The sequence below is a fragment of the Mesocricetus auratus genome, unplaced genomic scaffold (genome assembly GCF_017639785.1).
Source record: "Mesocricetus auratus isolate SY011 unplaced genomic scaffold, BCM_Maur_2.0 Super-Scaffold_100010, whole genome shotgun sequence".
Taxonomy (NCBI): Eukaryota; Metazoa; Chordata; class Mammalia; order Rodentia; family Cricetidae; genus Mesocricetus; species Mesocricetus auratus.
In genome coordinates this window covers 74,006,993-74,031,698 of record NW_024429194.1, presented here as the reverse complement: position 1 = coordinate 74,031,698, position 24,706 = coordinate 74,006,993, and the positions used below count along the sequence as shown (strand labels likewise).

Genomic DNA, 24,706 nt, shown 5'->3' with positions numbered 1-24,706 from the left:
AAGGACTTGGAACCCTAGTAGCAAAGGCACTAAGACCAACAATTGACAAATGAGACCACATGAAACTAAACAGCAGGGGGCTAGCAAAGGATCCCATCATCCAGTGAAGAGGCAGATTACATAATGGAAAAAAACATTAATAGCTATATATATATATATATTATATATATAATATATAAAGCCTCAAAAACTCAAATACCAAAAAACAACCAGCCAAATTTTAAAAAAGAATGATAAACAGAATTCTCAGAGGATGAACACAAATGACAGAGAAACATTTTTACCATGTTCAACATCCTTATGTCATGGAAATGCAAACTAAGGTTTCATCTTATCCCATTCAGAATAGCCATGATGAAGAAAAACAGATGAGGACACATGCTGACATGGTTGCAGGGAAAGAATGCTCATTAGCTTTTGCTGGGAATGCAAACTGGTGCAACCTCTATGGAAATCAGCGTAGAGTTTCCTCAAAAAGGCGGAAATAGATCTACCACATGATCTAGCTATATCACTCCTGAACCTATACCCAAAGACTTTATAACTTACTACAGTGATATCTGCTCATCCATTTTCATTGTTGTTCTGTGCACAATAGCCAGGGAATACAAAGACTCCAGATGCCCATAAATTTATGAGTGGACAATGAAAATGAGTTACATTTATACTCATATGTTGATGTTAGCTTTTTAGCTTTTCTTATGTGCATATAACTTCAAATATTTATAGGTTACTAAGGGCCACAGGGGAGGAAGGATCTTTCAAGATAGGAGAGACAGTGAAGAATTATAAAGGTATAATTGGGAATAATATAACAGGAAGACGTAAGTGAGGTTGGGGGTGGCAGGTCAGCATCGAGGACAAAATATGAGGAGGAATAACACTGAAGGGCATTTGAAAAAGCCATATGGAAACCTACTACTGTAGAAACTTCCTAAATTCTATTCATAGGCATATATTAAAATTTTAAATCTAGTTTCACTATAACAATGGGATAATACTCCAACTAAACGTTGCCCAATTAAAAAAAAGACCTCAGTATGAGGAATGGGTTGCCTCTTTTTGAGTTGTTGGCTAGTAGGGATCCTACAAGCTATTGCCACTGTTCCCCGATACCCTCAAGAACTTGAGAGTAAAATCCTATTTCTGAAGATACTGCTTATTCAAGTTATAGGCATGGAGAAATCAAGTGGGTACTGACATGGAAGCATCATCCTTGCTGGCTATCTTTCAGAGAGCTGCAAGGTGCATAGACATACTACTGGAAAATTAAACATCAGTCTCACACAGATGTGAGCCCTGGGAGATACAGTAAAGACCTGCCCAGCAAGAGATGATTACTGGTATAAAAGTGGCAAATGTTAAGGAAATACCCAATCACTTTTTGTTGAATTTAAGGCTTGCTGCACAAGATTGGACCCATACCTGACACTTTTAATAAGGCCAAGAGCCACTGCCATAGGCCCTGTAAGGCGCATACTTAACTAAATGGACACAGAAGTAAAATGAATTCTAATGACACAGTGCTGTACCCATAGATTGGTGTACCTCTCAACCCTCAGCAGAGAAGCTTATTCTTGCAATTGATGGTCATCAATACATTTGCCAGAGGTGGCTGATAATATCAAGCAAGCAGTATTTTCTGGATGTAACAAGGTAGTCACACTTACAACTCACTGCAGCTGTTATCCATAGCACATACAAAATCCATGCAATCTCAAGCCAAGCAAAACTCTATCACGGAAGGGAGGTGGTAGATACGAGGTCCAACCCCAGATGAAGACCTATTGGCATTAGATAGCTGCGAGGAGAGGGTAGGTCAGTTGTCTTTAATGATACATCAGCCGCATTTCAGGACGGGCTCCATAACCAAAACTACATAACTAACCGGCCAACAAAAATTAGACTTGATTAGGGGGCTACGTGGAGAGACAGAAAAAGGAGGTAGATGGTGGTGGATCTGGGAGAAGTTGTGAGAGAGGGGAATGGATATGGTCAAAATATATTGTACAAAACTCTCGGAGAATGAATGGGAGCCTAGGAGCAAGCCAGCTAAGCAGCATTCCTCCATAGTTTCTGGTTCAAGCTTATGCCTTGAATTTCTGGCCTTAGTTTCCCCCTGATGGTGGGCTGTAATATGAAATAAACATTTTCTTCCCCAAGTTTCTTCTGGTGGTGGTTTTCATCACAGCACCAGAAAAGCGAACCAGGACAGAAGTAAACGTTCAGGGGTGCTTATTTACCTATGATTTTGGGTCAAACCCCATTGTTACATTTGGACACCGAATGGTTACATGCGACAGCAGCAAAGAGTGCTTCCTCCTGAGCTAAGGTTACAAGTACAATAACTCTTGCTTTAACTGTGACACTGCCTTCAGAAATGTGAGTCATAGAGAAAAGCCCTGCTGTTAGAATGTCAACTTTATTCAGGAGTTCCTTTTTGTCTTCTAATAGGGCTGAATAGAGAGCTTAAAATCACTGCTTTGTTAGACAACCGCCACAAATGCCTCTTACGACAGCACTGAACTAGTTCAGGGACACGTCTGCCCCCAGAGAAAAGCATCTCAGAGGAGGGAGGGGAGTTGCTCCACTTCTTCACACACTGTCATCCCTCCAAGCTTTTACCCAACACAATTTGTGATCATTGTCTGGCATCTACATGAATCGGTAGATTCAGAGAAATCAGGCGAGGCCACGAGTCTCCATGGTTGTTAGATGCTGCTCGTCGAGGCAAAGGATGACAAGCTTCACCCTGGGCTGCTCATCATCTGAGAGCTAAGCTCAGGTGCACCGCATGAAGCAATCTACCGCAGCCATGGATCACTAGTGCCAGCATCTACACTCACTGTATTAGGAACAGTCAACCGACATGGTCAGACGGTATAACTTGTTTTCTGCAAACTCACCTCAAGAGGAAGGTCAACATCACTTTAGCAGCTCCGTTCCACATCAAATTCTATCTGTGCTTGTTCCAGTATTATTTCCCCAGCAGTGGTTTGCTCTGAACACCCTCAATGCTTTCAAGCCTTTATCTTTTTTCAAGCATCCCTGGGTTTGGGCAGTGTGGGCATCTGGAAGGAAACCTTATTCTAAACGAGCTTATTTAGTTGAGCAAAAACATTTCAAATAAGACAGAAAAGATGTCAATAAATCACACACTAGGCCAAGCTACTGCTTATTTAGGGCTTGGCTGCTATTGTCAATGTTTCCACTGATAAATGCCTACTTATGCTAGCGTTGCTTCTATACCCAGACATCACTCAGATGAGTTGATAACTTTTATGAAGACATATTTCTACTCTCTAGTGGTCTTGTGATTACATGTCCAAAGACTGTAATACTAAGATTAGTATTATCTACCCACCAGGCTGGCCTGGAACTCACAGAGATCCACCTGAAGCTCTGTGGACTCAGTACACATGTGGTCCTACTACGACTAAAGATTCCTTACTGCATAGAACTGACAGAATATAACATTCAATAATTCTTTTATTTTAAGACCTAGTTCTAAAATAATACAATAGAAAATGAGTTTACTATAAAATACATATATATATTTAAATTATAAATTTAAAATCTACAATGGTTATTGTTAAAAGGCTATTGTTAACATCTTACACCTTTCCTTTTAAATAACTCGGTTTACTTCTTTTATGTGGAGAAATGCTTGTGCATGAAGCACACCTGTGGAGGTCAGAGGCCAACCTACCTTAATTAGTAATTGCATCCAACATGCAGGTTCTAAGATTCAAACCCAGGTTACTGAGCTTGGCAAGCAAGCACTCTTAGCTTGCTGATCTATCTTGTTAACTAGACATTTTCATGTTTATAAATAAGAATTGTGCCCAAAATACTTTTCTAATTATAAATTAGGATTTTTAAAGAGGTTAGTTATCATCAACTACTTATAATTAATGGAAACCACTTACATTCTTAATTTACACTTCATTATTTATATAAGACAAAAACATTTTCTGATATAAGGTTTGGCATCTAATATTTTAGATAATCCTTGACTCATGGGTCTCAACTTTTTTCTTTGTTTGGTTTTTCGAGACAGGGTTTCTCTGTGTAGCTTTGGAGCTTGTCCTGAAACACACTCTGTAAACCAGGCTGGCCTGGAACTCACAGAGATCCACCTGCCTCTGACTCCTGGGTGCTAGGATTGAAGGCTTGTGCCACCACTGCCCGGCTCAACCTTATTTCTATATGTAATTCAGTTACTTGCTTCACCCTTTTTCTCCAAAAATAAGTAGAGAGCAGCTGGGTTTCATTTTTTAGCAATACTAGAAGGTCATTTTTAAAGACATGTTTTAATTGAGATAGGATAAAATTATTTAACAAAATATTCATTGAAGAAAAACATGGGAAAAGTAGATTATATTTTTCTTTGTATAGTTCCTTCAAAGAATCACTCTATATACATAATTCTTTCTCTCTTATTTAAAACACTGAGTTCATGATATTAAATGTAGTATATATCCAGAATGCTTAAAATCTACTTGCTACAGAGCCTTTAAATCAAAGAAATCACTAAGCCTATTTTTACATGCATTTGTTTGTTTATTGCACATGGGGGAGTGTATGCCTCTGTGTTTGTGTACAAGTCAGAATTCAACCCTAAGTAATCAGTTATCTCTTTCCATCATGTGGGTTTCAGGAATGGAACACATGTGATCAGACCTGGTGGCAAATACCCTTGTCTGCTGAGCCGTATCACTGAACTCCCCATCAAAGAAATCTATAAAACACAAGTCTATTTAAATGAGCAGGGAGTCTGGGAAGGAGGCTTTTCTAATATGTTCTGTAAGGTTCTAAATTACAGTCTTGGCCTTAAATGATTATACTAAATTACTCCTGGCCTTAAACGACTATAATTCCCACTTGTTAGATGTCTTAGTTACGGTTTCTATTGCAGTGAAGAGACTTAGATGACCACAACTCTTCTAAGGGAAAACAGTTAATGGAGGCTTGCTTATAGTTGAGAGGCTTAGTTCATTATTATCATGGTGGGAAGCAAGGTGTATGCAGGCAGACATGGTGCTTGAGAAAAAGCTGAGAGTTATACATTCGATCCGAGGGTAGCCAGAAGGAATCTGTGGCCACACTAGGCATAGCTTAAGCATAGGAGACCTCAAAGCCCACCCCCTAGTGATGCACTTCCTTCAACAAAGCCACGCCCATCCCAACAAGGTCACACCTCCTAATAGTGCCACTCCCTATGTGCTTATGGGGGCCAATTACATTCAAACTCCCACATTAGGTATGCCTTGTTCCTATGGAAGCATATGCCTGCCAGTTTGCTAGTCTTTCTACCACTGTTGTGAAGGTCAGTCAACCTGCATCCTAGATGAAAAGTCAAAGCTCTAAGAAGCTGAGAGTCCAATCTGTGTAGTTAACCATGGACAGAAATAATTTTCATCTGCTTCCTTTTTATCTTTGTAAAAACAATAAATCCAGCTTTTCATTTTACATTTCAAAGGAGAGACTACACACCCTTAGCTAAAACAAGTGATTGCAATGGAATAAAAATATATGCCACAGACCTTATGCAGACCAGAGAGAGAAGACAAGGTCTTCTACTACATACCATGAATAGATCAGTGACTAATATAAAATGGATTTAATTTCATTTGAAATTTACTCTTGGCTTTCATTATTTCTTACACTGAATTTAGAGAATTAAAAATGACCATCAGCATTATCTCATAGTTATAACTCTGTCTTGGAAAAGCAGCTTATGTTTCTCTAAGGGAGGGAAATGGTAAACATATCACCAAACAATAATCATGTAATGTCCTTCAAGTTTAAGAGTAGGATAAATCCATGAATGTTTCTTATAACTGAAATGAGATTACTCAAGTATCAGTAATGTTAGTCCTTAAAATGTGACCATTTGTGTATTATGAACATACATGTACACACACACACACACACACACACACACACACACACACAACACCAATCTACTGGGCAATGAAAGAGGACTACAGTCAGCACAAACTATGACTTTCTGAGAAAATCCACAAAGCATTTCATCTTAGGTTCTCTAGGTACAACAATATTCTTAAGTAAAATATCCCTTTTTTCAATACATTTTTCTCCTTCTTTGATCATACAAATGCACCAGGCACTAGAATAGGCAATAAAAATCATACATCAGTAACATTACTAGACCAGAAGACATCCCAAAGGGCCAAAAAGACGCTCTCTCTGGGGAGGCCTAATTGCTAATCAGAAGTGTTGATGATGGTGGTTCCAGTTTATCAAGTCTCTGAAAGACATTCTGTGTATTCTCTTGCATCCCTAGGGGCACTCCAGGAATCTGTTCACCAAGACTGACTTGTTACGGGGTCCGATCACCAGGGTCCCTCATCACCACTTCCCACTTGCCACCCTTGGCTCTAATGCGGAACTCCACATCCACTTCCTCTTCTGAGGAAACCCTTGTTTTCTCTACCACACACATCACCATGTGCTTCAGTATGTTTCCTGCCATTTCTTCCCCATTCTCTATTTTATCACGTCCCTTGACTGCTACTCCCTGCATGGTTCCAGTGCTGTCATTACTAAGAGATACCTGGTATCTTAAAAAAAAAACAAGGATTTTTTTCCCAAATGTTTATTAGGTCCAACCACTCAAATAGTCCCATTAGACAAAAAGCTCCCTAGAGATGTTTGTTGTCTAAGCCATCTATAGGATCACAACAAATGTCAAATGTGAATCACCTGTCAAATGCTGGATTCTGGACACATCTTCTGTGTGATGGGCCTTGTTAACCTGCTGAACACAAGAAGCACTTCTCTATTTTGCTCCAACTCATTTTACATTGTCAGCAATTCTGCCACTCAGGGAAGAGTGGGTCTGATCATCATCCCAGACATCCTGAACAAAGCTGTCTTTATCACAGTCATGCATCCCAAGGATCCTAGACTCTGATCTGCTCATTTCTTCATCACTGTTATCATTTACTACTCTGTTCTGCTCATTTACTCTTGGCCTCTTCTTCCTCACACTCAGCAGTATTTATTGCCAGCATCACCCTTAGCAGTTGGAGACGACGGAGAAGTCAGAACATTTCCAAGATCTCCTCTTATCTATCAGAATTTCCTAAGATAAACCTATGACCTACAGCAGTTGTTCAATGCCTCTGCACCATAATTGTTCCAATTATCTTTCTCAATTGTTTTAATGTATGCAATCATGGGTGTCAACTCCAAGCTCCATTTGTATCTTCCAATAGGATCTGGGCCATGAATCTTCAGGGTCCTCTCCAGTTGCCTACTTATAATATTATATAACTTGATGATAGTTGTAATGTTGGCTGGAATGATTAGTTACTTGGAAAACTGCAGGAGCTGCTCAAACCTGGTTTTCCATGTACATTATCTCCAGTCCCAAAGCTTGTCTTCAGGGACTGGTTAGAGACAGCAGCACCAGCTTTCCCATGTACTAGCACAAAATTTGCTCCTGCTAGGCAAGGCCTGGCAATAAAGTGCATGACCCCAACCCTATACACTGCCCCATAGAATATTATGTAGCAGGTAATGAGGTTTTGATGCGTGCCTGAGGAGAACAGATTGTGTTATGATTGAAGACCAGATTGTTGAGGTAATTCCAAGATACTCAGAATCCCTCTGAGCATCAGATGACAGTATCACTGATGGACAGTCTCTGAGCTCCAAATGAGAGAATAAATTAATTATTGGTTGGTCAAGAAACCAACTTTTACTTCTAGAGTTATGATATTTGCTCAGCATGTTGATGATAAAACATGATAATGGAACAATTAAGTAAACAATTTTCTATAAGCAAGGGGCCTATCCAATGAGAACAATACCGAAACAATGCCACACTTCAGCTGTGATCCAAATTAAGTGTAAATTTTCAATACCAGAAAACAAGATGCAACAATTCATATAATAAATATAGAGAAAATAAATTATTACAAAAACACTGCTGTCACTAAATATGAGGCCAAATGCAGAAAGCTTGGATTATAAGACTTTATCAAGTAGCTCCTACTTATTTTCTTAATCTTGTTTTATTATTTTACATGTATGGATGTTTTACCCGCATGCATGTACATGTACTACATGCATACACTGTTCATTGAAGTCAGACAAGGGTATCGATCTCCTGGAGCTGGAGTTAGAGACAACTCTGAGCTGGCATATAGGTACTGAGAATTGAACCCAAGTTTTCTGGAAGAATATCCAGTGCTCCGAGCTGCTAACCCATATCTTCAGTCTCCTGACTTAATTTTTATGCAATTATTGGTTAATTGGAACCTTTCATTTATTTTATGATGTTACACAAAAGGTAGCAGATCATTTCAGTTCAGTCAAGCTGCTAATGCCCTGGTTAATAGAAACCAAGGACATTCTATAGGGTTCGAAGAGGGCTGTCAACAGTCTATGGCAAAGCCAAACAGCCCTAAGATAAGCTTCCACATTCTCATTTATTAGCACACATTTTCACCAAGATAGAAGAAACAATTAAGAGGAGGTCACAAGTGACATCACCAAAAGGGAATTTAACAATTATTTTTAATGGCCTTTGAGAGAATCATAACCAGAGAACAAGTCTGCCACTTTCTTCTCTGACCTGTCCTTAGGAAACCTACATGTATGGGGTCCACACAATGAATTATTACACAAAACAATGCATTATTGGTATTAAACATGTGAGAAATTGCATTATAATGATAAAAGAACCCAAAACTCAGTCTTGAGGAAACCAGTTTTGACATGCTTGTTTCTCTAGGCAAGCAACAGAGGCAGGAAAATCCCATTTAAATAACACACAAAGAGCAGAAAGAGTGAGTCGGGAGCTAGGGAGGCTGTGAGTCCTTCAATTCTTCCATGGTGACGACTTCCTCAAGCAAGAGCACACCTCCAGAAGTGTCTGTAACCTCCTCAGTGACACTAACAGGGGACCAATTATTCAATTATAGGAGCCTACTTCTCATTTCTCATCCAATCCCAAATACCTATATATACTACAGTATAAAAAGCTATGCTAAACTTTAATTTAAAAGTTGGGGTTAAAATAATAAAGTAGAACAATTGTACTGCTATTGACTCATAAGATAGAGTAACTGTAACATACTACAACAAAAGGTAATGTGAATGGCATCTCTCTCACTCTCCAATTTTCCATTTAATATTCTTGAACCATAGTCCAATATAAATAGATAAATAAAATCCAAGAAAGCAAAACCACAGATTATTGAGGACTCTCTTACATTATAATGTATACCAAAACTGAAAAGACTATCAGTTTAACCAATAAAAATCACACAAAACTCCTAATTTCTTACATAATTACAATACTGAAGTTCTTTGTGTGCTCTGGTATTTGTTGGCATAAAAAAGCCATTATTCAGAAATGAGCTAGAGAATCTCTCTTGGGCTCAGCGCTTAGGAGTACTTTCTGGCCAGCAGTATAGCATGCCTTTAATCCCAGCACTTGGGAGGCAGAGGCAGGTGGATTTCTGAGTTTGAGGACAGCTGGGTCTACAGAGTGAGTTCCAGCACAGCCAGGGCTACTCAGAGAAACCCTGTCTTGAACCACTTCACCCCCCAAAAAAACCCAAAAAACAAAAACCACAAAATCCTTTTTGCTCTTACAAAGAAACCAAGTTTGGGTCACAGCACCTATGACAGGTGGCACACAACAGCCTGTAACTCTAGCTATGGGGAATCGTCTTCTGGCTTCCTTGGGATTCTACACACACACACACACACACACACACACACACACACACACACACACACACACACACCAACACACACCAACACACATACATGCATAAAATAAAATAAAATATTGTTTAAATTCTGTCACTTACACCTGAATTATTACTATGTATTGAGGCAGGCTACCAAAAGCATGAATTTCCTAGAGACACAGTGATAACAGCAATTGGGTGCCAGAATTAAATACCTAGAGAAGACAAAATCTTAAGCTTTGACTATAAGCTGTAAATTTAACAACCCATTTCCTCTGACAGCTTCTAAACTGTAACCTTTTGATTTTAAGAAAAAAATGGCTTTTCCTGGCAAGGAACTAATTAAGCCCAGTTGCTCACACCCACACAGAAAACAAGCCTGCAGTTTCACAGCATGGCCAGGTTGCCATGAGCAAAATATTAAAATATCAAGTAAGATGCTGTCTCTGGCTTCCAGGACCTCAATGCAGATAGTCAGATAAATCACCAAATAATGACAAACTGATGAAGTCAATGTTATGTGTGGGTGATGGATAAAGACCCCAGGACATCTGCACACTCTTAATGCCTAAATGATTATCGTCAAATTTTGCTGTCTCTCCTGGACAGAAAACTTGCTCATGCAACTATCAAGGCAGTGTTTTTCACCTGGATGTCTGAAAGCCCTTTCAAAGGAAATGTGTCAAAACTAACTCCTGTCTCTCTTCTCCCACATAATAATACTCCCTTCTCTTCTAAGCCTCTCTCAATTATAACTACCAAGGTTTCAACATGCTCATGTCAACAACTGTGCATCTGGAAATCCATTCTGTAAAGATGGCATTTGGGATCTGAACTTTTGTACATTCGTACATTCGTGCATTTGGTTTTGTGCATGTGTGTGAGTGTGTCTATGTATGAATGTGGAAAGAACACACATGTGTGGGGTTGTGTATGTGTATGATCACACACAAGGACTCAGGTTTTTTGTGAAAAGCACTTCACTGGCTGAGCTATCTCTGAAGCCCTGTTTTATTGTTTGTTTTAGTTTTTAAAACCAAAATGTAGATGATGTCAAAGGGAAAGAGGGAAATCAGTCATAAAATTACAGTCCATATCAAGACAAGTATATAAGTCACTTAATTAAAAACCCAAGTACTCATTTTCCATTACTTGTTCTCACACATCACATCCATCCACTGAACTGATGACTACCATCAACTCTATGGCTGCTCCCTTCTCAGGACTGCAGAGCAACCATCCTGGCCTAAGTGATCAGAGTCATTGACAGCATGGCTTTCCTGGGTTAGTATTATTCTACTGGCCTCCAGAACAAGAGGCCTGATTGAACCACTGTTTCATTCCAATGTGCTCTGAATACAAGTGTCGTGCAAACCTGTCTATACACAGTTCATTCCCTTCTGTGCCTTCCATCCTCACTCTAGTATAAATGCCAAATCCTTACTGGCCCTGCACAATCTGCTGCTCCATCCTTTCTCCTAAAACTCTCCAGGCCATTCTGCTTCATCTTTGTGACACATCCTCCTTTAGTTTCCTCTCTACACCACACCATCCTATAAAATAAGTGAAATCATCCTGCCCCACAATCACCTACCATCTCAACTGATAATCACTTTCTATTCATACTTTTTTCTAATCATTCATCAGTCATATCTCTATTTCTCTGTGTGTGTATGTCTGTCTCTGTCTCTGTCTCTATCTCTCTGTGTCTCTGTCTCTGTCTCTCTCTCCTCTCTGTCTCTCTCCTCTCTGTCTCTCTCTGTCTCTGTCTCTGTCTCTGTCTCTCTGTCTGTCTCTGTCTCTCTGTCTCTGTCTCTCTGTCTCTCTCTCTCTGTCTCTCTCTGTCTCTCTCTGTCTCTCTGTCTGTCTCTCTCTGTCTCTCTCTGTCTCTCTTTCTTTCTGTCTTTCTCTCTCTCCTCTCTCTCTCTCTCTCTCTCTCTCTCTCTCTCTCTCTCTCTCTCTCTCTTTCTCTGGTGCTCAGAATGGTGCCTGCTGTGTGACAGGCAAGCGATACACATCCTGTGAACACCTGAATAAATACAGGTGGAAGATAGCTCTGGCTGGTTATGAGAAATGCTGGAATGCTGGACGGATTCTGATGACACTGAAACTGGCTTCAAAGAAGATTCAAATTTGTCTAGTATGGGAAAATATCACTGCTATTTGCACAATTTTCCCCACAAAACCTTGCAGCACACAAAAACACAATTCTCATCCTAGCTGGGAGAATCTGCAGAAAACCCCATAGTCTGGAATAAGGTAGACTGTAGAAAAGAAAATTATTGCCACACTGGCCAGGAAATTTCACAGATGAGAAATTGCTGCAAATCCACCAAGCTCCTAAGTGACGTCCAGCCCATGTGCCCAGAGATTGCCTTGTCCATTGCTGCTTCGATGTTCATTTTTGTTTCTCTCTTACTTGTCATAAGATCTCAGCTTCATTTCCCAGATGGGATGACAGGTAATAGTTTATAAAAGCAGACGAGGAAACAGTGTCCAAAGTGTAGAACCTCTCCCTTTATCCAGAGCTCTGTCCTGGTGTATCTGTTCTAGTGTCACCTCAGCTGTGATTCCATAGTCCTATGCCTTGAATATCATCTCTTTTCATGATTGGCAGTGGTCTCAAACACATTTACATGTTTATTAGTTCCGTTTCCCTTAGAAAACGAGTTCCTTCTTATAGAGCAGATCTTGTGTATTTTCTCACAGGAAATAGGAAAGTGAGAAATAAAATGAAACAAACGAAAGGTTTTCCTCTAGAGTAAGAAAAGTACCAGACCCACAGATCACTGAGTCAATAAATTACTGAATCCAATTCTAGTGAAAAATAGGTATTTGGCTTTATAAGTTTAGACTCATTTCTAGAACCAGTTTGGTCAGTACATTTGCCAATTAGGAATTCCTCTACATAACATTATCACTAACACTATTATCATTGTGCCCACGTTTCATTTATGTCTCTCTCGTCTTCTAGGCAAGGCAACTCTTTCTGAAGCCTGGGGAAACGTCTGCTCTTCTGATGCAGTACTGCGAAAGAACAGAGCAAAGGAAGGCAGGGGTATCGCTTCAGCCATGATCCAGGAGCACACTTACAGGTGCCTTCCTCCTAGAGTAGACACAGGGGCCTTCTACCACTCCAGTGTGAACAGCAGCACTCGGGAGCTGTTCTGATTTCATTTGTGTTGCTGTGACAAACGCCTTGACAATGGGAAATTTGGGGAAGAATGGTTGGCTTACAATCAGTTTGCACTTCACTGTTTGAGGGAAGTCAAGGAGGGAACTTAAATCAGCTGATTGCATCATACCCTCAGTCCAGAAGTAAGACACTATTCCTGCTTACTGGCTCCTAGTTAGCTTTCTCTTAAACTGATCAGACCCTCTTGAATGGGATGCTGACACACACAATTGGCTGGGTCTTCCTACATCAATTGAAATCAAAACAAAACATGTTTATACAAGTAGCATTACAGACCCAGAGGAGGCTGTATTTATAAAGTTAGAATATGTAGGCATTATGTAAAGACAATTAATGGAAAGAGAGCATGAATTGGAAAGAAAGCTTGGAGGGAAGAAAGGGAAGGGGAAATGATGTAATTATATCATAGTCTACCCAAAAGGAAAAATAAACACCCATACACACAAGTCAAGAATAGAAGAGGGTCATTTCTACCACCATTCAGACTCTTGTGCAACTTAGAATAGACAAGATTTATAACAGACTAAGCTGGGGAAGTGTTGGTGCACGTCTCTAATCCCAGCACTCAGGAGGCAGAGGCAGGCAGATCTCCGTGGGTTTGAGGCCAGCCTGGTCTACAGAGTGAGTTCCAGGACACCCAGGATTACACAGAGAAACCCTGTCTCAAAAAAAAATTTAAAGCAGACTAATTTGCAATGTCAGGAATAGGAAAACACTACTGGACTTAATATCAAAACCAAGTAATAAGATTAAGTAAAAATAAATATATATAACTATATATAGTACATGTATTAAGATCAGAGTACAAATTCATACTCTGATTTTCAAATATATTCTAGCACTGATATCAAGTTAGTATTAACTTGATATAAAGAGATATCAGGGCTAAGTTGTTATTTTTTTGTCTTTAAATGGAGGAAATTCTCTATCTCAGAAAACTTACTAATTTTTTGTTTTTGTTTTTCGAGGCAGGGTTTCACTGTATAGCTCTGGCTGTCCTGGCACTCCCTCAGTAGACCAGACTGGCCTCCAATTCACAGAGATCTGTCTGCCTCCCAAGTGATGGGATTAAAGGCATGTGCCACTACTGCCAGACTTCAGAAAGCATTTTTATTTTAAATTCTTTATTATATTGAAAATCATTATTAAAAAAACTCACACAACAAAATTAACCAGACCCAAGCATTCTTTAAATTTGATAAAGTCTTAAAGCTCACAAATACAGGTATGGCGATGTACATATACATAGATCATTGTGGTCCTTCGCATCCTTTAAAGGAAAGAAAGGAAGGATGCAGCATTTTGATAATCATCAAGTTCTCATTATAAAACACCTTAATTCTTTAAAACAAAATCTGCTCCATCTCCTGGCACTATGACTGTCTGTCAGTTGAAGACACACATACATAGTGATGGCTACTCAAGAAATATGACTAGTGATAAAAATCTACAATGATTTGATTTTAGCATGAAAAATTGAGTAGTAGTGATAAAATACTATTTATGACTGTCCTTTCCTAGAGGCTAATAAACATAACGGGCAAGCTATTAGTAGAAATCGTGAGGAGAGACAATGTGCTTTCATTATCACTTCCCAGATACTATTTGGGAGACACAGAACAAGTCCCTAATGGCTTTACCTCAGCATCTGCAGTGTATGCATCAGTTGCTAGGCAACATGAAAGTCAAGGATCCGGTATTAGGCTTCCTGCACAATGGGGCAGTTTAACGCTCATATGAATACTAATACATAACCTTAATAAACTCTTGTTTTCTTTGGGAGATTGAATAAATTATTCAATGTTAATTATTAAAAATTATCTAGGAACTTCAATAAATTGCTTCTAGTTCCCAGTGAATAAGAAATAAAAATTGTAGATGTGCTGCTTAATTTCTGTCATCTTGACACAAACTTAGATTAGGAAAAAATGACTCTTAATTGAGAGAATGTCTCCACAAGACTGACCTTCAAGAAAGTCTGTGGAATATTGCCTTGACTAATGATGGATGTGGGAGGGTTCAAGTCACCGTAGATGGGACTGCCCACCCAGAAAATGGTTCTGGGATACATAAGAAAGCAGGTTGTGTTCTTTCAGAAGCTGCAAATCAATCTACCTCAAAATACCACTCTTAGAGATTCCCAAAGGACTCTGTATTCTACTATAGAGATACTTGCTCATCTGTGTTCACTGTTGCTCTATTCATAACTAGAAATTAGAAATTTATAAGTAAATGGAGTTAGAAAAACATCATCTAGTGTGAGGTAACACACAAGAGTTGTGTGGACAAGAAGGTTGGGAGGACCTGGGAGCAATTTGGAGAAGGGGAAACAGGATCAAAATATATGAATTTTTGTCAATAAAAAAGAAAGCAGGCCATGAGAAATGAGATAAGTTAGTAAGCAGTGTTTTTTCATGGCTTCTGCTTCAGTACCTGTCTTCCTACCTTGCTTGAGTGCCCGAGTTCCCTCAGTTATGGACTGTTATCTGGGAAGACAACCCCTTCTCTCCCCAAATTGCTTTTGGTCATGCTCTTTATCACAGCAACCGAAAGCCTATCTAAGAGAGAAATTAGTAGCAGAAGCAAGGAATCGCTGTGACAGACTTGCCTATGTGTTTTGGAGAGGATTGTGGTGGTATTTGAGCTTGAAAGTCACCGAGTACTCAGAGCTTAGTGGGCCATTCTGTGGGGGCTTAGAAGATAAACGGTTGGGAGAAATGCAGACCACAGTGGCTTGGGAAGTTACACAAAGAAGCAGTGACTCTACCAGGGCCACTTATGTTATACTCTAAAGTAAGATTCTGTGGTGCTGGTCAGCTGGAGCTGAAGAATCAGCTGTGACCAGCATAGTGGAAGCAAAATCTGGGAAGTTGTTTCCTCAGAGTCAGCACACAGAAGCTGTGGTCCAGAGGGGACCAAAGCTGTATCTTGTGATGGATCTGAAGTTGATTATGTAGAAGAGTCTTCCAGGTGGTACCAGTTCTGAAGGCATGAAGGTGTCACGGAGGGCAGATGAGACTTAGCACTGTGAGAGGCCGGGAGATGCCATTGGTGAAAGTGAGGCCTCAGAGGCAATACAAGCTCCAGGACTGAAGGGGTCATGGAGAGATGCTGGTATTCTCAGGGCCAGAATCTCTGAAGAGAGCCTAGGAGAGCCTGTTGGCTAAGGTGCAGTTCAGTTGCAGGGGAGACCCCATTAGTTTAGAGATTCCAGCATGATGGATGACCTGTAAGGACAGCTGTGGAATGGAGCCACTCTGAGCCTATGACAGGAGCTGTGTGTGCTGAGTATGGCAGAACCAGAGAGGTAGAGCTGCTCAGTTCCCTTGGAGCCTAGAAGACCTTAAGTCTCAGAAATCTTCTGGCACTGAGCTTTATACTTACAGACTTTCACTGGAATGTATCTATGCCCTGTTTTGTCCCCCTCATAGAAATAAAAAGTTTAATTTTTTGAGAGACTGAATATTTTAGAGAGACTTTGGATGTATTAAAGGCTCTGCAATTTGAGAAAGTAAAGAGACTGAACTTTTAATGTAGTTCAGTTAAAAAAAACTGTGGGACTTTAAAAAGTTGCAATGCTTTATGTATAGTTAATAATAGGAGATCTTGGGGATGATCAAAAGAGAAGGATTATGTGCTTTGGAATATTACTTTATTTAAAGATGTGTTACATTTGTTTAAGTTGTGGACTATACTTTAACTATGTAAAGATGTTTTGCATTTCCTTATGCTACAGACTAATACTTTAACTATGTAAAATGTTTATGTTATGTTAAAATTTGTTTATGTTACAGAATATCTAACTAGATAAAGATGTGTTACATTTTTTATGCTGTGGAATATTATTTTAACTATGCAAAGATGTATTGCATTTGTTTATGCTGCATTTGTTTAACTATGAAAAGCTGTGTTACATTTGTTTATGCTGCATTTGTTTAACAGTGTAAAGATGGGTTGCTTTGCCTGACAAGACACCTGATTGATCCAATAAAGAGCTGAATGTCCAATAGCTAGGTAGTAGAGGGATAGGTGGGGCAGAGATAATAAGTAGGAGAAGGAATCTAGGCTCAAGAGACAAGAAAGAATGATAGAAAAGAGAGGGAAATACCCAGAACCAGCCAGCCACCATCCAGCCAGATACAGAATTAAAGAAAGGTAAAAAAAAGCCTGAAGAGAAATGTAAATGAAGTGAACAGGTTAGATTAGGTTTGTCAACTTGACACAAACCTAGATATATCTTAACTGAGAAAATGCCCCGATAATATTGGCTTCTGAGCAAAAACAGAAACTGTCTAGATGGGAAGCCAGGAATCACAGAATCAAATCTATAGGCTCATTGTGACTCTGAAACAGTATCTGAACTTCTCTGGGAGTCATGTAGTCATCTGAAAATTAAGAGAGCAATGCTCACCTGAGTGAATTTTGAAAATGAGGTGACACGATGCATGTTGAAGCAATAAACCACAGAAATGCCAACCATCATTCCATTTAAAGGGGGCATTTCAGCATTCAAAAATGAATGAATAAAGGATTTCATAAGAGAAATCCATTTAGAAATTAGACTTTGTTTTCATATTAGTATCAGAACAACCTGGCTGTGGATTAATAAATATGGACTTAAAAACAATCACAGGGAAGTACTTACAATTAACAGCCTTTTTAAGATTTTCAGCTATTTCCATTAATTCCTCCAGGTATGTAAGAATAGAAACAAGGGGGCAAAGATGCAAAGGAAGCCTGTGAATGATGGCTCAGGTATCCCCTCCTTGTGTTTTCCACACTGTAATTTCCTGATCATTTATGTCTTTAAAAGAAGAGGAGGAGACAGGTGAGAGAGAGGAGGGAAGGAAGAAGAGAGAAAGGAGGAAAAGACAGGAGTAGAGGAAGCAGGGAAGAGGGAAGAGGAGGAGGGGGAGGAGGAGCCACTACTGCATCTGGGAGGTTCAGAGCATCCTGAGTCCCAATACATAAGTTATATATAATCCATCCAGGGCTACTATCACAAGTGGTACAGACTGAGTAATGTGACCAACTGTCTGGATGCTGGAAGTTGAGAACCAGGCATTTGCTGGTTTGATGTCTACAGCAGCCTCTCCTTGGCTGTTTTCCTGCTGTGTGCTGACATAGATTTTTCTCTGTGGCTGTGCGTCAGCAGTGTGCCTCTGTGTCCTCTTCTTGTGAGAGACCAGGACACTACTTTATGACTCATAATATGACCTCATTATCCCTCATCACTTGCTGAGAGGCTCCGTTTCCAAATACAATAACTTTTTAAGACACACGTGGGCTTCTTTGGTCTAGAAAGCTCCACTCCCTGCTTTTGTTTCAGTAGAACAGTAAAGACTGAAGTGTGTGCACCATCCTACCAGTTCCATACACAGACAGCCGAAGCTTCTCACAAAGAAAGAGCAGGAAAGCACAGATACTGCAGATAAATGATGCCAGTGCTCACAAGCATCAACACGGCTGGGGGAACACAGGCTCTCAGCCTCATGAACTAGAAGATGAACACTGGTGTGTACAGCATTCTCAGGAGGTAATTTGGCATCTACTTGAAACTATATTATTGAAGCCCAAACTCTGGGCAGCAAAATGGCTTAGCAAGTAAATGTGTTTGCCACAAAAGCCCAAGAACCTGTTCAATGCTAAACAGTGACAGACATGACAAAAGCAGTATCTGAGAGATTCTCCTTGCCTGCCCATGACTTCCATCTAAGCCTAACAAAAGAATCCCAGACGGTCTTGTTAGCAATAGGACAAGACTTGTAACTAGAAAGGTTACAGAAGCCCAACTTCTCTCTCATGCAACTGTCAAGGGCACTGAAAGTAAGAAGTGCTATCATTTGAAACAGGAAACAAAAGCAAAGTTAAATAACATTCCCCCGAACCATACATAAAATATGGAGGGGCTAGAGATATGACTCAACAGCTAAAAGCACTCCCTTTTCTTGCCAACGGGCCTAGATTTGGTTCCCAGTTCCCACATAGTGGCTCATAACTGTCAGTCACTCCAGTTCCAGGGGACCTGACACCTTCTTTTGGTCTCCACAGGCACTGCATGTATATGCTGTCTTTCATACATGCAAGCAAAACACTCAGACACAAAAATAAAAACAAATCATTAAACTATGAAAAATCTGCAACTCACCCTTCTTGACCATCCACCCTGCTACTACTATCCCCCAAACAAAGAATTAGCTGGTACTCCTGACAAGTGATGGCAGACGGGGAAGTAGGACCGAATGGCATCAAAAATAAAGCAAAGTTTCTGAACACTATGTACAAACAAATGTAAAGTGAACAAGATAATGGAATTTCCTTGGAAAGTCTTAGGGCAAGTAATCATTACTATTTCTTTCATGTAGCAAAACTACTAAGCACACGTCAAAAGCAAGCCCTTCTCCTACACCCTTGAAGGAAGGAACAAGAGGGCATAAAATCTACACCCTCAAGGGTTTCAAAGTCCATGGGCGGAAGTGAACATGAAAGGCAACTTCAAACGGCATTAACGAGTATATGAGCAATGGCAAAGACTAGTACAAAAAAAGACATTGATTTCAAAAATCTGAGTTTTACTGTTCTTCTAAATCAGTGACACAGTGGTGCATCTTAAAGTAAAAAATGGAATCTCCAAAGAGTCTATTCTAAATAGGACCAAGTATATAACTCTGAAGTAAGCTTTCACCAAAGTTAACATTTTTCTGTACTTGATTAGGCACATATGTGGGACTGTGTCCGGAGGCATGCAGATCATGTGGGCTCTGGTCTGATGAACACTTTAATCACCTGCTGGATTTAAAACACAAACTGAGCATTAAGAGACAGTGAAAGTATAGAGCATGGGGCCTGTTAGGGGGCCCCTGGCAGCCTGTCCTTATGGGATATATCTGCCTGGGTCTTCCTGACAGTAATCCTTACTGCTTCCTGTCTGCCATGCTGTGACCTACTATACCTCACCCTCGCCCTCTTTGTCCTGAAGGGCTGAGACCAAGGAAAGTAAGCCTTCCTCCTTGGGAGTTATTTATGACAGGCATTCTGTCACAGCTGTAAGGAAAGTAATGAACACATTAGAGGGCAGAAAGGGAGTTTACCATGTGGGTTATACCTTGAGTAAAAATATGAGCAAAAATGAATAAAGTATACATCCTCTGGAATTTTTGTATTATGAAATAGCTTTAAGAAAAATACAAAAACAGAGAATTCAGGTTTATTATTCAAGAATATGTTCACAAGTCTGCAAAGCTATCTCACATCTCATTCAAAGGCACTAGGTAGACAAACTGAATCCCAGGTCTCAGAATCAGGAAAAACCTCAATTCTTCCCAAATATTAAGCAAACATCCTAAATGGGCATCACTGACATAATGATCGTGCTCCCCCCATTTTCCTGGTTGTCAGCATATTGTAGACCCCAGATTCTTAACCTGGGGGCCAACATTCCATGGGCTGGGTGCACAACTAAATTTGTAGGTCATGAGAAAATTGGAAATAGTAAAAAGTTGCTGAATATACAATGACCAAAATTAATTCAAAAATCTAAAGTTCAATGATTCCAAAATGTTTCTGGCAGTGGTTGGCCATGATGCATTTGGGGACTCAACTGCAATCTTAGTTCTAAGCCCCAAACACATACACTATGTAGACTATCATGCCATGAAATGTCAATGAATACTGCCTGAAATACCTTGACTCAAGATTACTGCATGTTATAAATTTTGGTGTTCTTGGTGTATATGCCAAGTGTTTTTTTTTCCTCATAGAAATGAAAGAGTTTAATTTACAGGAACCAAAGACTTTGGATATTTTCCTACTATAATTCTTTAGAATGTGTCAAAGCTAATAGAGCTTTAGATTATAGTCTGTTAGATTTGGTTTTAAAAGTTTGGTGAGTTGTAGAGTTTCATGAAAATACTGTTTATTGTATTCTGGGTAGGGTTATCAGAGAAATGTCAACAGTTTCTGAAATGATCTTAAGTATACCTCTGCCATGTTGTGCTACATATTTAGGTGACATGGTAGTCTCAGAATTGATGACAAAACCAAAATATTGATGAACTCGGAAACACAATACGGATGTTCTGGCTCTACGGAATCAAACGTCAGCCAAGATCCGGTTCTTTCTGTAGCAATAAGTCAGCTATCTCATCAAGATGCAAACTTGGTTTAAAATTACACTTTTAATAGTAAATTGCTTTAAAATACATTTCTTTTCATCATCAGTAGATATTTGCTTCATGTATGTGCTTTTCTACTAACATATCCAAGGTCACGCAAACACTTCTTGAGAGAAACAGAGCTACATGTATACAAATTCTAAGGAACCTGGTTTTAAGACAAAGAAATTTTGATCTATTCCCACCCACCTTGTTACATAAACATACAGAGACACACATGGGTGTTGGATGATAGTTATTTGAACCTAGGGAACTGCACATGCTATGCACATACACTCCTTATCCTCACACCCAGAGGAATTAAAGGAGATTTTAAAAATGGAGTCATGACCACACTAGGGATGCATTCTGACAAACATGTAGTTTAGTAATTTTATAACTGTAAGTAGCATGGATTATACCTATAAAAACCTACATGGTGTAAACTGCTATACACCTAGGTCATCTGGTAGATGGTGTATACATGGCTATGATGAGCAGAGTGCAAAAGATTACAGCAAGGACAAGAAACAATTATGTATTAAAAGTAGTAGAAATGTGAGTGTTTATGGGGCTGTGATGAGCAGAGTGACAAATATTACGCATCAAGATAAGTGGCAGTGTGAGCTATAGGGTGCTGCTACGCTAGTGTACCTGTGGTTTCGCAGGAACCTCTTTCTCTTCATAGGAGATATGCTCCAAACTATCAGAGAAAGTGCACTAAATACATACACCAGTAACATCATCTGCCACTACACCTGGAATCTCACACAGTGTATTGCTGCTCTGCTTATTTCACCAAACAGAGGAATGGTTTCCTTTTCCTCCATTAAACTGTTATGTGGGTTTATCAGTATGCAAACATAAAACATGGCCACAGTAACATTTGAGCCAGTTTATTTGGAGACATTCAGTTTTTGGAAAAGTCACTGTTGCATGATACTTTTTACATTACACTTGATGACCACAGTCTCTGAAGACGGCAGGGCTTACACAGATACTGATGTAAAAGTTGAAGAATTATTGAGCTCCAACTACGTCAAGTTAGGTGAGCATTATTCTGAAAGAGCCCCAACCTCTCTGTGAGTATACCAGGCATAAATGTTTCTAACATAGTATCTGCCCCATAGGAAGCTGTTTCACCTGAGTGTGTGTAAGATGCCCAAAATTGTTCCTGCAGTTCATTTTACTGGAAGGTAGTTTTGTTTATAGTTACTTGAATTTTTACGATTAGGAGAGTCTAGCATAGTATCATCTGTGAAAATTGATAATAACTCTGTTTTGGCTGTTATTTGTTACTGGACAGTTTTAATAAAATGCTATTAAAACTGCTGTATAGATTGATAGTAAAAGATGTAATAAGAATCAGAACTTAAAGGTTATTGAACAAATATTGGGGATAGATACACTTAAAAACGTCACAGACCTAATAGTGTTTAAAATATAGTGGACTTTAAGAGCACACCAACAATATATAACAGGGGAAAACAGGACAATGTACATTAGAAAAGGGACAGGATATACAGAAAAAAATGTCAGAATTTTTTTTTGGTTTTTATGAGACAGGGTTTCTCTGTATTGTTTTGGAGGCTATCGGTCCAGCCTGGCCTAGAACTCACAGAGATCCGCCTGCCTCTACCTCCCGAGTGCTGGGATTAAAGGCGTGTGCCACCACCACCCCGCTAAAAATGTCAGAATTAAACCCATTATTATATGCTAAATAAAAGATAGAAATAATAGCAGATAGAGAAAGGGTCACCTCTGAAACCTGGTCAGCAAGCTAGAAATCCACACACCTCACTTTTCAATAAGGAGAACACTCATCCATTGCTGGTGGGAGTGTAAACTTGTACAGCCTCTATGGAAATCAGTATAGTACTACCTCAGTAAGATGGGAATTGATCTACCTTAAGATCCAGCTATACCATCAGTCTTTGCCATGAACCTAAATGTTATTTTATCCTACTACAGAAATACTTGTTCAACCTTGTTCATTGCTGTTCTATTCATAATAGCCAGAAATTGGAAACAGCCTAGCTGTTCCTCAATGGACGAACATTTTGGAATATTACCCAGCTATTAAAACGAAATCATGAGACAGACATGTAGCACAATATAGCAATGCCAAAATATACATAGTAGAAAAGACAACTTCTTCAATAAATGGTGTTGGCAAAACTGCGTGTCCACCTATAGAAAAATTAACCTATATCCTCTTCTCACCTCAGAGAAAATGAAGTTCAAATGAAAAGAAGACCTCACTGAAAGAAACTCTAAAACTGTTTTTTTTTTATTTTTTAAGAAAGTAGGGAAACAACCTCAAGACATAGGAAAGCACTTTCTAAACAGTTCTGAAGTTGCCCAGGGCAACTACTGACATACGATTTAAGGGTTTCTATACAGCAAAGGGAACAGTCAACTGAATGAAAGGACAGCCTACAACATGAGGGGAAATCTTTGCTTGTTATACCTTTTGTAGAGAATTAAGATCTAAACTGTACAAAGAACTAAAAGAAGAAAAAAAACACAACAAACTAAACAGGTCAATCAATAATCAGTACGCCAATGGAAGTAACAGATAGCTCTCTAAAGATGCAACAAGAATGGACAATAAACACACGAAAAACCCTTCAACCTCAGGAAATGCAAATCAAAACCACACTAGAATCCCATCTGATTCCATCCTAAAAGCAGCCAGTAAGAAAATGAATAAGACAAATGCTGGCAAGACTGTGGACAGGGAGAACCCTAATACAGTGCTGGTGGGAATGTAAACGATTTCAACTACTATGGAATTCAGTATGCAGGTTTGTCAAAAAATAAAAGTAATACCACCCTAAATACAGAAGGGTCAGAGTGATGACTCCATGGTTGGGGGGAGGGCTACTCTGTTCCCAGCATCCCCAACAGTCCATAACTCCAGTTCCAGAGGATCTGATGCCTTCATCTGGCCTCCATGGGCATGAAGAATACACATGGTACACATGCATTCATGCAGGTGAAACATACATACACATAAAATAAAAATAAATGAGTCCTTTTACATGGACGTACCATATGACCCAACTATATGACTCCTGGCTGTTTATCCAGAGGAGGCCAGGTGAGCATATCACTGGGATGCATTACAGCACTGTTCACTGCAGGGTATTCACAATAGCTACATTACAAACCAAGCTAGGTGTCTAACAACAGAGGCCTGCACAAAGAAAATGTACTCTATATACACATCACACTGTTTTCAGCCATCAAGGGATATGGTTGCACAATCTTTGAAGAAAAATGAGGGTAAGGAGATAATTGCATTCAGTGAATCTAAGTTAATCTCAGACTTACAAATAACACATTTTCTCTCATTTGTAGATTCTAACCTTAATAAATACATGAAACGATATGTATATAGAGGACAGGACATCAGAAACAAAACTGACTATGGGAGCAAAGGATATGAATGGGAAGGGGAGGGGCAAGATGTGGGAGGGATGCCATTTAGTATATTCTTATTTTTTCATGAAAATTGCCTCATGTAACCCAGTAAAATATAAACAATGTAAGTTTGTAGTTTGAAACATTTTAGACAAGATTATCTTTGGATGCTCAGTTTGTAATTTTTTTTTTTTGTC

At 39.4% G+C, this 24,706-nt stretch overlaps 1 protein-coding gene and 1 long non-coding RNA gene across 2 annotated transcripts in view; one reads left to right on the top strand and one right to left on the bottom strand.

Moving 5' to 3' along the window:
- The window catches only part of Slc2a13 (solute carrier family 2 member 13), a 266,862-nt gene that overhangs the window by 154,299 nt on the left and 87,857 nt on the right, over positions 1-24,706 (bottom strand). The gene's annotated exons all lie outside the window — the stretch shown is intronic.
- Positions 1-24,706, top strand: part of LOC121142906 — a 53,525-nt gene that overhangs the window by 17,249 nt on the left and 11,570 nt on the right. The window contains exon 2 of the long non-coding RNA XR_005880045.1: positions 12,709-12,829. This is a non-coding gene — a long non-coding RNA (uncharacterized LOC121142906). The remainder of the gene's footprint in view (positions 1-12,708; positions 12,830-24,706) is intronic.